General features: G+C 38.6%; 1 long non-coding RNA gene across 1 annotated transcript in view; it reads right to left on the reverse strand.

Annotated features, from left to right (window-relative positions):
- Positions 1-15,920, reverse strand: part of LOC311436550 — a 32,180-nt gene extending 16,260 nt beyond the window's left edge. Inside the window, exons 1-2 of the long non-coding RNA XR_014692941.1 lie at positions 15,802-15,920; positions 15-61 (exon numbers count right to left, since the gene is read on the reverse strand). This is a non-coding gene — a long non-coding RNA (uncharacterized lncRNA). The remainder of the gene's footprint in view (positions 1-14; positions 62-15,801) is intronic.
- Positions 15,921-16,700: the final 780 nt, after the last annotated feature.

Consider the following 16,700-nt stretch of genomic DNA (forward strand, 5'->3'; position numbering starts at 1 on the left):
TACCAGTGTATTACCTTGTAATTAATTTCCAGATAGGCAGTTTGCAGAGATAAAAGAAAACCTACAACAAAAATAAGAAAAAAAAATAATTATTCTGTTTATAAATAAATTTTGATACAATTATTTCATTTTTTTCTATTGTAAAAGGCAGAGGGAAATTATTGTCTGATATCTCTAAATTTAATGTGTCCATTTTTTACTTTACCTAATGAACTATGGGGAGGAAAATAAAGCCAATGCTTGATGATTGCCCTCCCCTTTCTTTGTACATCCTTCTCCTCTGATACCTTTCTTTGTTTTTTAGGTCATAGGGAAATTGGACGAATAGTAGAGGATGTAGAAAGAGCTCTTTCTAAAGCAGGTCTAAATGGTATTTTCTACTGGGAAACACAGAAACTGCAAGCTATAGATGTTGAATACAGTTAATTTGTCTTGAAGCAGCATTAAATCCATTCAGACTACATATTCCCCCTCTCCCAAAGAGCACACATGTTATGGAGCCAACAGCAGTACAGTGAGCAGCTGGACTTTTTTACTGGTTCTGATAGTGTCTAGAGGAAAGCCTTTGGAAACAATCTCTTTGCATGTCTATGCTGAGAATCTACAACATTGCAGCCTTAGTTTCTCATGGATTCTTCGTCTTAATTTTCTTCTTTTCTTGACCTGGCATAGCCCTATTTATCATCTCAGATAATCCCACAAGCATGAGGAGGACATCAGGTAATTTACAGAAACTTAAGACTCAAGCAGTTGTGAAATTCTTGGACTTATTTGTTCCTCCTTTGTGATTTTACACTAGAAGGGCATGTATAGACTTTCATGTTTCTTCATCACTATCAAAAAAAAAAAAAAAAAAAAAAAAAAAAAAAGAGAGAATGTCCTGGTACTTTTCCAGGCAATCTGTGTGCACCTATAAACTGAAATGAATCTCATAAACATTAACCATGTTGAAACAATACGCTCGCTGTTTACAATCACATTATAAACAACTTAGATGTAAGACACAATTTGTAGACATCTGTAATGTCACTGCACTACACATGGAAACCCCACCTCCACACTTAAAACGCAGACTAATTATCAGCACCTATATCTTTTGCCTTGTACACAAGCATTCAAACAGTATGTGCAATGTCCGGCAAAGTCCACAAGGCATTGCTTTCAATAAGTACTTCTTCATCAAACAGTGCTCATAGTTTACTGCTGACCACTTTTACACTCCTTTCATGGCCCTTCTCCCTGTTTCTCTGGTACACACTCATTGCTGTCTACTGGAAATCGCAGATTGCTGAACTTCGTTGCTATATGTCTAAGTGCCATGTTCGACGCCTTGTATTCTAATTCCTGTTTAGTGCCCTTAGGCATTGCAGTACAAATAATAACTCATGGGTCCTGACCCTGCAGATACTTCCTAGTATGAATAATATCCACTCAGACTGGAAGTATGTCCAAGAGCAGGCTGATGATTTGTGCAGCTGGCAAACAAAGGCTCAAGAGATTCTTTAGAGGTTTCACCTGATAATCTGGGGAACATTGCCATATCTGTATTCACTGGCAGAAAGATATGCACCTTCCAAGGATTGAAGTACCTTGCAATTTCCAAGATTTCCCTTGGATGGCTTGGACATCATCCTGCTTGCTTCTCACCCACCAGAGTCGCAGTTGGCTGCCAGTCATCAGCTCCAGCAACAAAATTACACAATCTACAAATCTTCCGCAACTCCTCCAAGTTCTATTCATAGAAATATACTATGATCTACATTCACTGGTGCCAGTGCCAGCGGTAATTTTAGAGGCGACTTGGCTGGTTTCTTCTGTCTCCTTTTTTGCACTATTTTGATACAGGTTACATAAAGTCAGAGTCAAGACCTTGCTGAACAATTTCTCTATCATATTACACTGCAGACTTGTTGTTTTTAGCACATACTCAGTGCTGTTGCACAGCAATACACTAGCAGACACTCTCTGTCAGTTTATTGTGTGTTTTGTGTATTGTGAAATAAGAAAAATGACTACTGTGCTGTTGTTTTGTTGTTTTTTTTTGTGTTGTTGTTGTTGTTGTTTTCAGGAATAAAGACTAGATAGTTTGATTAGCCCAATAAGTAATATTCTAAACTCTGTTTTTTTGTTTGTTTGTTTGTTTGTTTGTTTTAATCATGTAGAGAATTTAGTTGCATAGTCCCACTCAAGATTCAGAGAACACATGTGACAGTTAAATTGGATTCCTGAGATGTCAGATCCCTTACTATCAGTATTACCAATACACTGGTTCCCCTTGTCTTAGTTTTCCCATCCATCAGATAGGGTTGAAGTTCCTTATTGGTTGTATGAAGACACTGAGGTCTACAGATAGTCAAGCTATTATGATCAAGTAAATTGTGGTCAGAGTTCATCTTGTAAAAGAGCATTTGCCAAGGAGCTTTCTACTGTTGACATGTATAATACGTAGATATTCTACGTTTTCAATAACTACAAATCTAAACACTCTTACAGACTAAGCCTAGATCTCTGAAAAGAGATGGGTTCATCTACCTAATGTCTGCTGTTCCTGGACACCAGAACCTGTTCACTGACAGCTGCTCTTTTACCCTGCATTCCTCTACAAACACAAATTACAAAGGGTGCAGCCATGTATGTGTATGCTATTTTATAACCGTGGATAAGGAATTTAGTCTTTTCAGCAACTCCAAGGAAAAAAATACAAGCTGTGATCTCCTCCGTGGCTTTGCCACAAGCCATAAGGTGTTCAGCTTCTGCAGGATGTATGTGGAACAGCCTGGGAAGCAGCCTGCACCACAGGAAAGCTGTGGTTCGCCCTGCCCAGCACCTCTGCAAGATGAAAACAAACCTCTACAGCTTTTCTGTCCTCTCTTCCTCGCTCCTTTAGCCTGCTCAGAGAGAGAGTTGGTTCTCATGAGGCTGCTTTTCCCATCAGCTATTACAGTTGAGGAAAAGGATTTCAAAGTGCTTGGCTGAGCATGGAGTATGAGCCTCTCTAGCCCTCTGCAATATAGGTAATGGGTTAATATCTTTCTCCCAACTAACACACACACATATATATATATATTTTAATTCAGTTTTGCCAGAGTCAGCATTTCCAGCACCAGAGATTTTTGTCCAGTCCAACCTGGAAAAGCACCCATGAAATTGCTTGACTGGGGGAAACAGGAGTAGAGGGAGAATTTTGTAATTGTGAGACAGGTACTATGGTAAGTCAGTAGGCTGTAGAAAAGCCAGGATAGCAAACAAACAAACAAAACTATATGAATCAAAGTCAAAAATGGTCTCCTCTGGTGTGTCATCATGGAAGAAAGCAGCACTAATTCAGAGACAGCTGATCACACACTTTTGACTCTGTGTCAGTTCAGCTAGAGAAGATGTAGCGCAGCTCTAAAAGCGAGTAAGCAGGATAATGGCAGACTACCAAACCCCAGGTCCATTTTTACCTGCCACTGCAGATACAAGACTAGAAGTGGTCCAGACAAAAATTGTGAGACACTATCATTGACATTCAGGAAATGTAAAATGGCTTAAACCATTCCTAAAATATACTTGCTTCCTGAGAATAGAATTACTGGGTCACTTCTCTGTTTTGTTCTCATTTCATGTGAGCCTCACAGGCACTGTGCTCACCAAGCAGTGAGAGGAAGTGAGACCACAGCCTGGATCTAGCACTGATGTCATGAAGGAGATACAATCCCGTATGCCTGCCTTTGTTGCAAAATCTTGTTTAATTCAGGTACAACATGGGATTATGACACTGCTATACATGTATTTCCTGATCTCCACTAGTTAGTAGAATTTGTGTTGTAAAATGTAACTGGAGGAGAGAGTAGATGCCTCAGACCACTGAGGAAAATTTTGTTTCTTCAAGTCAACTTGAAAAATAATTGTATTAAAAACATGAATGCTCCTAAGAACTTCTGTGGAAAAAAAAATAACAGCTTCAAGAGATCACTACCAAATGTCACCAGTTCATAGAGAAATATCCAGAGCAGAGTTTCTTAAGAGACTGCTAGACAGTTTTCATGCAGACTTCCAGCTGAAAAACAATTTTGATGGAAAATAAATTTCACCTAAAACGTTTATTTGCATTATTGTGTCATTTCATTATTTTGAAATTTTTCATTTTGTTAGGACTTGAAATACTAGGGTTTGGTGGTGGGAAAAGAAACAAAATACATCAACAGGCCTTGGACATTCTTTGTGCCACTTGGAAAAGACATTTTCTTTTTATTTCTTTCCTTCTATTGGAACTCACATTTTTCTGAGAAAATTCATTCAGATAAAATTTTTCTTGCAGAAAAAAAAAAAATATATATATATATAACTAAGCTTTTAGAAAATAGATTTCTAGTTTGTTGTTTTTTTTTTTTTTCTGTATAAAAATTTTATTTACTATTAATAGGATTTTAATGGTGTCCAGCTAGTACAGAAAGAAGTTACAATCATCTTGCCAATATGTAGTCAAGTACAAAGAATAAGTAAAAAAATAAATAAATAAAAATCAAAACCATATGTTTATAAAACCACATTTTTTAAACAAAGAATAGCTGCGTTATTTGTTCTTATGGATTGTTGCGGCTTGCCTCTTTATGAGTTGCTGAATGACAACTTAATTTGCAAGTGGGAGAGCAAAGACTATAATGTGATAATTTATCTCCAAATGAAGACAGAGCAGGAACATACACAAAATGAATCAGCTCCCTTCATAGACTGGTATTGAAAATAGTCTTTTAGTAAAAAATATTTCACTATTTTAAAAAAACTGTTGTACTATTGTAGTCAGCTGAAGTAATTTCTCTTGTCCTCTTAATGGCCTTTTTACATGGGACACTAATACACCATTTTTGGTGCATTTCATAGGGCAGTATATGGGTGTGCTTGAGAGGAGAAGAGGGCATTTTAATATGCAAGTCTACTGGTGTTATTGTTTTTTTAAGAATCAGAATGATCTATATTGTTTCCTAAATTGAGCCTACATATCGTGGTATTTAGAAACATGTTGTGTCTTGTTAAATTTTTTCTGTAATATAGAACAAGAACACAATAGCTTCAGTAAATCAAACTAAAATGAGTGATTAAGTACCTGATTTAATACTGTGCATTAATTTTAGTTCAGATGGTCCTTGCTTTGTTGTATAATAAAATTGCACACAAGACTACATCATTTGCATGCTGCAGCAAGGTGCATTATAAAAATAATCTTAAATTATCAAGACCTGAAAGGGAACAATTGTCAGGATACAGTGCCCATATGTCAAAGACAAGCCTTTAGTGAGGGTGCTCCTTATTTAAGAACATGTACTTTGTTGCTTTAGCAATTCTTCCTTTTTCCTAAAATCCAATCATAGTGACATCCCTTCAGGTTTCTAGAGGCTTAGCCATTACTGCTCTTCCTGCAAACCGTCAGTAACCTCTTAGCAAGTTTTAAATTTCCCTGCGTCTATCTCAAAACTACAGGTATACTGTATCACATCCTTCCAAAGGATTCAGAGCTAAAAGGAGAATTTCTTTCTAAATTACTGCTATAAAATACTTTATATCTACCCATCTCTCTGCAGGGTCCTGCTATGTTCATTCAAGCGATTATTCCACCTCTCCAGGCTTTCATCTTGGCTGCTAGTTGCTCCTTGCTTCATCCAAAATCCACAGCTGGCTTTGGAAGCAAGGCAAACAGCTCACTGGTAAACACACAGTATATTAGTTTTATTGGGCTATAAAACAAAAATGGCTGATTAGGAAGATAGCTGACATGGTCTGTTGAGAGCCTTGTGGCCACCTCACCATGTGGAGCCCATGTCATGCCTGTGAGGCTGCCTCCCTGCGATCCTGCTGCTGCTGCACGTGGCTACTATGAGCAGGGCATAGCACCAAACACTGCAGCCATGAAGAAGAGTTTCAACACTGCTGAAAGGAAACTGGTTTGTGTTTTTTCTAGCCATCAAAGGCCTTTTGTTGCAGATTTCTTTCAAGCTGTATCTTGCCTTTTCCCAGTGCTGAGAAAGCCACCACCTTTTGGGCTGCTCCTGAAACCTGAAGGCCTCTTCAGGGTCTTGAGGAACAGCCATTGAGCCAGGTAAGAACTGCTGCCCTCCACTTGCCAGCTCAGCATGAGCCTTGAGATCTTCCTCAAGGTGCAATGGAAAAGCAAATGCACCAGGTTGTTAGGTGAAGAAGTGGAAGGGCCTTACCAAAACAGCCTGAGTGCATGGAAAATAGGCTAATGCATGTGTACCCATGCCCATGGGAGAAAAGACTGAGCATGTACAAAGGATGCCTTTGTACGGTGTGCATCTGTGTGGTGCATAATGGTAGAGGCTGAAAATAATAGACAAACATGGTAGGTTACCACTGAGGAAAGTGTTGCAAAGACATAGGGGTGACTACACAGGGGTATACTTATTGTCATGTCTTAGTCCATGTAAATCTTAACTGTTTTGCTACAAACAGTTTTATTCAGAGCAGTATTGATCAGAATTAAATTCATGTTTATCACAACTCTTCTTCCTCTGCATACAACCACTTCACTGTCCTCCCAGGAAAGACATATTCCAAAAGCATCACAGAAAGAAGAACTAATTTGTATTCAGAGAAATATGGGTTTTGTCACACAAGGGGAGAGCATAGCTTCATGCTTTCCAGTGTTCTGCTTCTTAAAAAGGCAAACATACTAATACAAAAACAATGATGTCCTAGCTCAACTGTTGACTGTTTTATAATAGAGATGACAATCTCCTCCTGACCCCCCACAGATCATCAACTTAAACTCTGAAGCTTAAGGCTTCATTACCCTTGTAACTCTTCAGTAGTAAGGTTACAAAACTTAATATGTTGCTCCTGACACCTAATCCCTTTTTAATCCTCCCAAAGGGCTTACTTTGGCTATTTCCATGGCAGTGGTTCCAGTGCAACTGGTTGGTTGCACACTGCATAAAACTGCTTCCTCATACTCTGCCTGAGCTTGTGGACATTGATTCTCACTTGGTGTTCTCTGATTTACAAATCAGAAGAGGAAGGTCTCTGATTTGTAGAGATCTCCTGGTCCTACTGTGTTCAATTGGAGCTATGGGGTGCTGAGCCTATCTGTAAATCAGCCTCTAAGTGGAATGTCCATTGCTCGATAAAATATTAAAAGCCTGTAATTAGAGCATAAATTGTAGGAAGTGCTACAGTTTCTCTAATCAAACAATATACACTTCTAGAATTTATCCATAGCTATTCATAGATAGATACCCCTAGATATTTCTTGCACTTTTGTGTTTGTGCAATGACAATTATTAAAGAAATAACATCTAGCAGCGAATGCTATACAGTCTGTTTCATGGAAGCAGCTACATCCCTGTAAGGAAGCAGCCAATTTGGCTAACAGAAAACTCTTTCTCATTAGCTTGTTTTCAGTTCTTCTTGCTTGAGAAACTTCCTTTGTTCTCATCAATGTGACTTTGAAATGAGACTAAAGTGAAAAAAGCTGGCTGGCACAGAAACTTATCTTACACTGTACTCCAAGTATTCACAGCAGAATTTTTAAAGAATTTGCAGTGATAGGAGTCAGCAGTCAAGTTGAATGATTTCCTATAGATGCCAGGTGTCCAAAATAACAAATTTAAAGATCATACCTTAAAAAATATTTAAGATCTAAGCTCCATTAAAACCATGTGATGAATTTGACCTCAAAGTTGCCTTTTCATAGAATTTATTCCATATGATTTTTGCCTAAGTTGAGCCTTATTTTGATACTTGTTAACTGCTCAAGATTCCATTACATAATTGTCTGCACTAGTATTCACTGTCTCCTAACTTAAAAAGGCCTGTGAATCTGATCAGCATGACACTTTTCCTCTCCCACATCTCTAGTAAAAATGTTATATGAGTCTATATCCAACAAAGATTATTGTATCATGCTTGTTGTAACCTCCCACACAGTAATCTTTCATGGTGTTTCAGAAAAAGTCTGAATGCTTCTCTTTGCTGTGTATGGAAAACCAAATTGGAGATACATATGAGTAAATGCCTTAACTGACCTATATTAGGGAGAAAAGAAACAAAAGAGCTGGAAACAGTTTCTTTTCTTTTCCTGACTGTTACAAATAAGCCTGTTTTTATATATGTGTATTTTTCAGTCTTCATTTTCTTGCACTCAGTTTCCAATAAACTCACTGGAGATACTTTAGACTTTTTGTTTCTCTCATGTTTATGTATTAATCATATTATATGACAATGGGAAATACCTGAGCAACAATAAAAGCAGACTGCAAAGGAAGTATGGCAAACATAAAGGACCAAATTCTAATCCACTTAGGTTAATGAGCTGGTTATTCCTGCCCAGCATGACTCCCTTTGAGCTCAGGACACTACTTAGAGACTTTAGCAACAGAATAAACGGTATGAAGTTTCCTCATAGTTTGTGTGAGCCTCTATGAGCATAATTATAAGACACCAAGCAATACAGAATGATGCCAGAAAGAACTGGCAGCACCTCAAAAATCTCTTTTGAGGAGTGCTGTCCGAAGGCAGGGAGCAGGCTCCATCTTCAACAGCAAAACTCCTGGGAATTGAATGGCCCAGACTAAAGCTGCCCTCCTTCTCTGACAGTCTCTAAGCCAAACTTTAGGTGACATGACCTGCCTCTCCAAGGACATGCCAGTCCCTCTGGGGAGCCAGGGATCTGTCTGGTGGAAGGAAGCCACCCCCTTCATGCCCCAGCAGGGGGGACTGCATCCTCTCTCCTAAACTGTAAGTTAAAATCCATCAGTCATTTTAAATGTGTCATACACAGAGCTCTAGCCTACAGCATTTGAATAAACAGCATGATACTGGTTTTGTATTATTTTTCTTTCATCTACTAAATAGTCTCTCTTATGCACTCCAATACTACAGTAATGGGCTCTGGATAATAACTTAAACAGAGTTAGTCTTTAACCATATTGCAGTGTTTGTCCTTACAATGCAACAGCACCGTGGCATTTTACAGCAAAATATGAGAGAACAAGTGATAATGAACAAATATGGTTGCATCATGTTGGGAAACAATAGGCTAAGTGCCAATCTTCAGGCATTTCTAAGTGATATCCTTGTGTTTATACTATTAGTTCAACCAACATTGCTCTGCTTCGTACTAAAATAATAACAAGAACAGAACCGTTTGTTCAGCCTGACTGCTGGAAAAGGAAAATGACATTGTGTGTAGAACTGCAGGAAATTATGTTGACTGATAACAAATATAATTATTTCCGAATTATTATGATTGTGTCACAATCATTCCAGGAATGCAAAAGATTTTTTTTTTCTACTCATCCCTTCCCCCCTACAGCACAACTCCTTATCTGCCTTCTTTGTTCTTACCTTCTGCAGCAGTTGCAACACTGGCACAGTGCCCCAGCACATGAAAGCTATGGTATTGTGGATTATCAGAGTTTTGCCTGGAATAGGATGGATGCAGAAACACTCTGTTTAACAAAGGCCCCACTTTATCTTTGCCCAGTCTTCTCTCCCTTGCTCTTTGAAGCCTCAGTCAGGTATATTGTGTCACACGGTGGCAAAAAGAGTGGCTGATTTCGAAGAGGTTTCACAGGCTGCAGAAACAGTTTGTCGTTCAGAAAAAAGTATGCACTAAACAGAAAATACGTCAGATGTCACTGCTAAAAGGTTAGTGATCAGGGGCTGAGGTGTTAACTGATGATAAGAAATGGTACACAAAATGGATTTTACCAGTAACAGGGTAGAATAAGAAACCATGATTGGAGAAGGCCCAAAAATTGGTAAGATATTGAAGATTATAGCTGATGGGGTAGATTATAGAGCAACTGAAGAGAAAGGAGATGGATTGTGAAAATTAGAACTCCTAGACAAGGAGAAAAGTACTGAAAAAAAGTACTAAAATAGAACTGATTGACAACAGCCTGTTAAATAATATTGAAAAAAGCTATCTGAAATGGGGTAATAGTGCAGCTGCTGGATTCTGGTTTTGCATGAATTGAACCATGGGAAACTGTTTGGATGAGAAGAAAGCATCACCTGAGGCTAACCCTGATATGTTAGTCAGGAAAAGAAGGTGGCAGCTTCAGCTGCAGAAACCCACAGGCCATACATAGGAGAGAAAGCCCTCAGCTCATTCCTTCCAAAAAAAACCTTTTATCAGCACCCAGACTTGCTACCAGAACCTACGACATACACTAAGGTGAAGAAGTATCCAAAAAGCAATGGTAAACATTTGTTAGATTCATTTGTGATGGCTAAGTGGCCACAGATAGGGCACGCTTACAGAGAATAATTACAGAGTATGTCAAACCTCAGCTTTGGTATGGAAAAAGATCATCAGTCAGTAGCAGAGGCCAATGTCCCATGAAGTGACAGTTCTAGTAGTCCCCAGCCACACTTTTATTGGGCTATGAGCCATAAGAGCAGGAGGAGGGAAGGCAGATTTGTTTATTCGGCTGCCCTGCTGCATGAGGCTGGCAGCGAGCTGCTGGCACTGCAGGTTGGTCACTCAGAACTGTGAAAAGTGCCTCTGAAATCGGCATTCATGACTGTCTGCCTCACACAATGTAACCAGTCACATCTCATCAGGGATGTCTAATGTCCTAATGATGTCTGCAGATCTTATTGACTGTGCACAAGTGTAAAGATTGTTTCAGACAAGGAGACTTTGTCCCAGGCACTAGCTCTGGACTGAACCTGCTTGAACGGGGTTTAAACAAGCTCAGGATAATTGTAGCAGAAGTTTGTTGTTTTGAAGAAATCTGTGTTTATCCCAAGCACTTGGGTGTCATGTCTACATCTCTTATCTGACTGCCAGGGTCTGGAAGACTTGTAGTTTGTAATTGGGCTTTTCAATTTAGTGAATCTCTGGTTGAGGAAATCCTGCAAAAGTAGAGTATCAGACAAAGCATGAGGCACAAGTCCAGCCAACTCTTCTCTGAGGCCTTGTTCTTGGTGGAAACATTACATTCCAGGCAATTCTACAAATCTTTAATTTTGGTTTGTAGTAGCTAACACAGAAAGCTAAGTCCTACAAAATTCATATCTCTTACCCTGCCATGTGGAAGGGAACCAGCCATGTTCTGATCTTGCCTTTCACACAACACACAGACTAGTGGAATAACAGAGGCATCTGAATAGCTTTATTATTACACAAGTTCATGAGGCCTCTAACCATGTTTCCCTTTCATTTCTCCGTGTATAACGTTTCAGCTCCATTTGTCCCGACAACCTCCTGCGTTTGCTATTTTTACAAGGATTCATGGCAAGACTACCATTTTTCCTCCCTGCCTTCCTAATAGAGTGCAGCCTACAGTTCTGTCCATAATTTGCCCCTATGCTTTGATTCTTAAGGTATGTTTTAGAATATAAAAATCTTGCAGCACATAGGAGGGTCATGGGATCTGCAGTATATATAAGCTGTCAGAAGTTAAAGAATATGAAGCATTCTCAAATAAGAACACCCTTTTACTCCAGTAATTGATGTATTAAAACTATCTTAGCTGCAACCTGCCAGAGAAGAAATTATCACAAGGTCTTATATAGTGAAACTGCTTGTAAGGAAGATTCAAGGAGATGGAGCACAAAGTCCTCAAATAATGTTGTCTTAAAACAATGAAAATGGAAAAGAAGAAATTTGAGACATCCAAAATCTGGAAGCTTATCTTGGTAGATAAACTACTGTTACTAGCTACCTATTAAGCCAGCTAATGTTTAATTTCACTAACCTTGAGTAAAGGCCTATGTAAGAGGTATAATCAGACAATAGACGCAAAGGAAGAGATAAGGAGAAATGTAGAGTTTATCAAGGAGAAGGGTTAGTAGGGGATTTTGTCTGCTAAAAAGAAGAATAATGTTCTTAATTGGGAGAATCAGATATGAAAGAGAGAATACTAGAACATACTAAAGACAAGAGATCTGAGCTTTTCAATCTGTATCCAAAAGAACTCATTAATATATATTCAAATACAAATACATATATATACACATATATGCATTTTGCAGAGATGTGAAAAGCTTTATATCTTGAATCGCATTCTAATCACATTTCCCCCTTCTGAAATGTGTGTGCTTTGATGTTGGCAATGGGATTACACTATTTGTGTTCTGTCTATTTATCTATACTTCATAAAACTTTGTTAGATATACATTATGGTACATTCAAGGCTTTAATAAACAGGAATACTTCCTCTTTTAAATTATTACCATTCTTTTTTATTCATCACAGCTACCTGCCTCTAAGAGACCAGAGTTATGCAAAACATCTTTATGTTTTATATTGATGTCCCAGGCAATTCAAAAGGGCTAGAGTGACCATCTGCCTGTGAGCACCTGAAAATAGTTTGCTGTAGAGAGCAAAGAACAAAAAGAAACATTGTTCTAGACCCCATCAAAAGAGCAAAGTCCAGGAGTAGGAAAAGTCTCAGCCAGGCTTCCTTTCTCTGCTGTGAAACACACTGAGACAGAAGCTGGGGTTGCATTGCTGGCTAGTAATAAAAGCCCAGGGCTACAAAAGCCCAGATTTTGATGGATCAGCTATCTCTAAAGTAGATCAGTCAGTATCTGGGCTCTTTTCTGGAAGCCTAGAGTTATACTTTCTATTGTCTAGACGTTTCTAAATACCCAAGGATTCCAATGGTTAGTGGAAAATAAGTACATGTATTTGGACTTTACTGGAACACAGAGAATTTGAATATGGCCCTATATGATCCATCCTAAAAGTGAAGAAAGAATGCAGAAGTGAAGAGACAAGCAGTGAACATTTTATTTGTCCAGATTCCAGCAGCCATGGCTCAGGTGGTGAGATTAAGGATCGTAAAGGTCAAAAGGGCTAAAGGACTCATATGGCCATTTGTGCGTACTGTAAATAGTGGTATGTGCAACCACCCCAAAAGGTACTTCTGATTTTCAAGTACAACTTACTGTATATCTGCATGTATATATTTCTATATGTAAAGATGTTATATACATTATGTTATATATAATGTAATAAATATTTAATTTATTACAAATAATACACATGTATTCTTCATGTATATATATATTAAAATGGGTATATACAATAATGTTGGGGAATGTAAAGACCACAAGTTGTAGTATTTCCTATAGTAAGCAGTTGTCTTATTTGAATTTTAGATTAAAGGACTATGCAAAGAAAGTAAAACTGTGAAATGCCCTAAAAGAACACACAATATAAGGGACTTTCAGGCCATAGCATCACAAGCATAAGAACATAAGCAGTTAAACTTGCTTTTTGATTTTTATTTTTTTTTAAGCCAGTTTTAACCTGGATTGACTCCTTGATCTGGTTCAAAACCCAGCATAAGCACACATGCTGACAGCAGAGTGGGGAGAGGGCATGGGGTGGGAATGAGCAGTCCAGGGAAGTATTTATTTTACTGGCTTTGCTGGTTCAAACCGCATGTGAAATTCTGGCCCTAGTCACAACAGGCATTTGGGAGAACTGCACAGACAGGTTATAAGAAATCACTTCTGTTCTTATACTGCTGCATACAGACAGTGCACATTCTGCCACATGCACATATCAGAGCATTATAAATAATGCATTCTTTGAATCTTGTTACCAAAACAAACACACTATTGTTAAGACACCCTGCCAGCATCCAGTGTTGTTTCCACTAAAAATATTCCTTGGACTCTAAAGTTTCATCTGTCAGCCTTATAAAGCAAAAGGCAAAGGTCTCAAACAACTAGTTAAGAACAAAACATTAGTGGAAACTTAAGGGTAAAACATGCTTATGAAACTTACCTGTTCCTTTCCTTGTATTTCAGCATGTTTTACTATTAGCCCACTGGCTAATAATAACTTCCCATGTGCTCATTGGAAGATGGATGCATTTTATTTGCCTGTTTAAGTCCCAGAAATCTGCCCTATTTCAACCACATATGAAGATAAAATATATTGACTGGTGAGGTATGAATAGGTTGTAGTGAGGGCACAGTCTGCTGGGATAAGACATTTATTCTTCCCATAAGGGGATATATCCAGTGCCTTCCAAGTTTCCACAGGTGCTTAGGTTATAATGAAGACAGATATTTCAATTTCATCGAGTTTTAAGGAAGGAAAAATAGAAGTATTATGGTTAAAGACCCTTTCTGGCACTTGTGTATTAGTTTTGGACAAAATCCTTAAGTCTTTTCTTACGGCTAAATCATCATAAATGGCTATGCCTGTGGAGAAAATAAATAAATAAATAAATAAATAAATAAATAAATAAATAAGTCTATTTAAATAGAGCGCTGGCCATAGAGGACACAGAGAAAGGGCAGGGATGAAAGGAAGGAGACTTATCATCCTTATCCGCTTGAAGCACTGAGTGGTGTGATTCTTTGGGGGTGGCCTCCCAAAGTACCACTAGCAGCATCCACCCCTCTGTACAAGGAACTGGAGGAGACACAGACACACACACCCCCATCCTCCCCATTTCTCATTGCCACTTCTGCAGCTGTAAAAGGTCTCCTCTTCTGGTGTGCACTGCTAGTGGCAATTTGAAGATGGCCCTGTTATTCACAGGACTTACTTCCCCAGATCATTCATAGCTGCTTTGTAACTGTTTATTTATATTGGGGCAGTGCCTCTTTGCCTGAGGTATTTATATGGTCCCTATCATTACTATGCCCAAGTTCCTCCCATTCTTAAATGTGTTTATTCACACAACAGCACCATAGGGCATCATTATCCCATCTCAGAGCTAGGAAGCCAGGACACAGGACAGTCAAGGTCTAGATAGGGGTATGCAACCATCTGACTTTCACTGATAGCAGTGACATTTAGACATCTAAATAGAACTGAATGTCCAGGCCTAAACAGCCAGCCCAGCTCTGCTGGGTAAGTGATGGAGCAGGGAATTCAAGCCAGCTCTCACTGCCCTTACACTGCTCTACAGTCCAGGAGACCTTTTGTTTCTATGAGGAATGGACCTGGCAAAACATGAAAATTACACTGCATAACAAAGATGCTACCCACCCTTAGGAATACATATTGCAGTCCCTTATTGCTGTTTAAATGATTTTTTTTTTTAAGATATAAAAGAGGGAGAACACTCCAGTAATATAAAAGAGAAGTAATTGTGGACTTAAAAGTTAATCATCTCTTCTCAGAGCCTCAGAAATGTCTTTCTAAAGTTACGCCTCCTAGAGGCACGCTTTTCCCCACGAGGGGATCCTGGTAGGAAAGTCACATCCAAGTAATGGAGTTTTCCTGCTGTGCTGTGGGTTTTCCTGCTCAGGATAGCGCATGGTTCTGAATTTTTCCTGCCTAATGATTGCAGGATTTGGTCTTTTAATTGGTTTCTGTATATTAATTGGATCTGAAAAGCTAAGGTATTTATTTTGTAAAGCAGTTCTGAATGATGAATAACCAACTATTTTTCATAAGGAGTTTTACTATACAGTCTGAAAGGGAATGCAGATTTATACAATAAATACAACTGCTCCAAAAGAGATCAGATTTATCTTAGCAACTGGCAAAGTCTCTCTAGGATTCATCCCCAGTCCCAGCCTATCAGTCAGTGTATCTTTCTTCTAAGGCTTAAATGCAATAAAGCATACTCTTTTATAAATTATAAAAGTTTTATTTTGTCTGAGACATGAGGAATTCCTTCAAGTGAGAGGTTTTTTCTCTTAATGGATCACATTAATAGCAGTAATATTAATAATTTAACTTTTATCCTAATCGGGATTGTATCCAAATTATTAGGCATGTCCTTGAGCATAAACGAGCAAGGGCAAGGGCAATTCAGGGTGGCAAATTTAACACAATCTCTAGAACCAAATAAGTAAATAAAAGAAAAATCTTACCAAAAAACAGCTGAATCTTAACAATTGCCGAGCCAGCAGGATGGCTGGAATCGTCGCGAGTTCACCCTTTATGGCCCAGGAAAAATACATTGTTAAGCAATTTTGTTGTTCCTACCAGCAGACCTTGAAGTGGAAATTAACGAGTGGTGGTATTCTCTCACACCCAATCCCCTGTACATTTGCATTCATTTGCATATGAATGCCCAGCTAATTGTTTTGAAGTAACAATTAAGAGAACAATAGAGGAAAGAAAAGGGACTCCAGGCAGCAACTGACACCTGGGAGTCTGTATTAAGAAAAGCTTTTACATATTTGAATTAAAAATAGACAATGGAACAGAAACAGGCAGGCATAAAATTCATTACTGAAAAAAAAGCTAGCACACCACATCCGCGCATGCTATCACTCTCCAGAATGTTTCCCACTCATGCAGCCAAGAGACATAGAATATACTGGATGGTAAAGGTTTTTCCTTCTTTTGTGGATTTTTGAAAAAGGTTGCTTTCTCACATTCCTTGTGTGCCTAAACCAAAGAGTTTGAGTTCAGAAGGAGTGGAGGATTTTGCCAATTTGGCATAAATTTCAAAGTGGATTAGCCTTTCCAGAAAAGTTCTGGTATGCATGGATGTAGCTGTGCCTTTCAACCTTTTGCTTTGGGTTAGAATTTGATCTGTTGGAATATGACAAATAGAGGTATAATTTCTGTTATAACACCATCGGTGCCATCTGAAATTACTACTCAGGCTGCATATCCAGTAGGGATCCAATTACCCGATTGTTCATGCAATGTGTTCTGTTAGACTCACTCCTCCCTCCTGGTAATGATGATGTAGCTCTTTTTATCTGGAGCAATTGCTGCTGTTAACTGCATGACTGGCAAATGCTTAGGCTCTGCTGTC

The sequence above is a fragment of the Aythya ferina genome, assembly GCF_964211825.1.
Source record: "Aythya ferina genome assembly, chromosome: 4".
In the NCBI taxonomy this organism is placed as follows: Eukaryota; Metazoa; Chordata; class Aves; order Anseriformes; family Anatidae; genus Aythya; species Aythya ferina.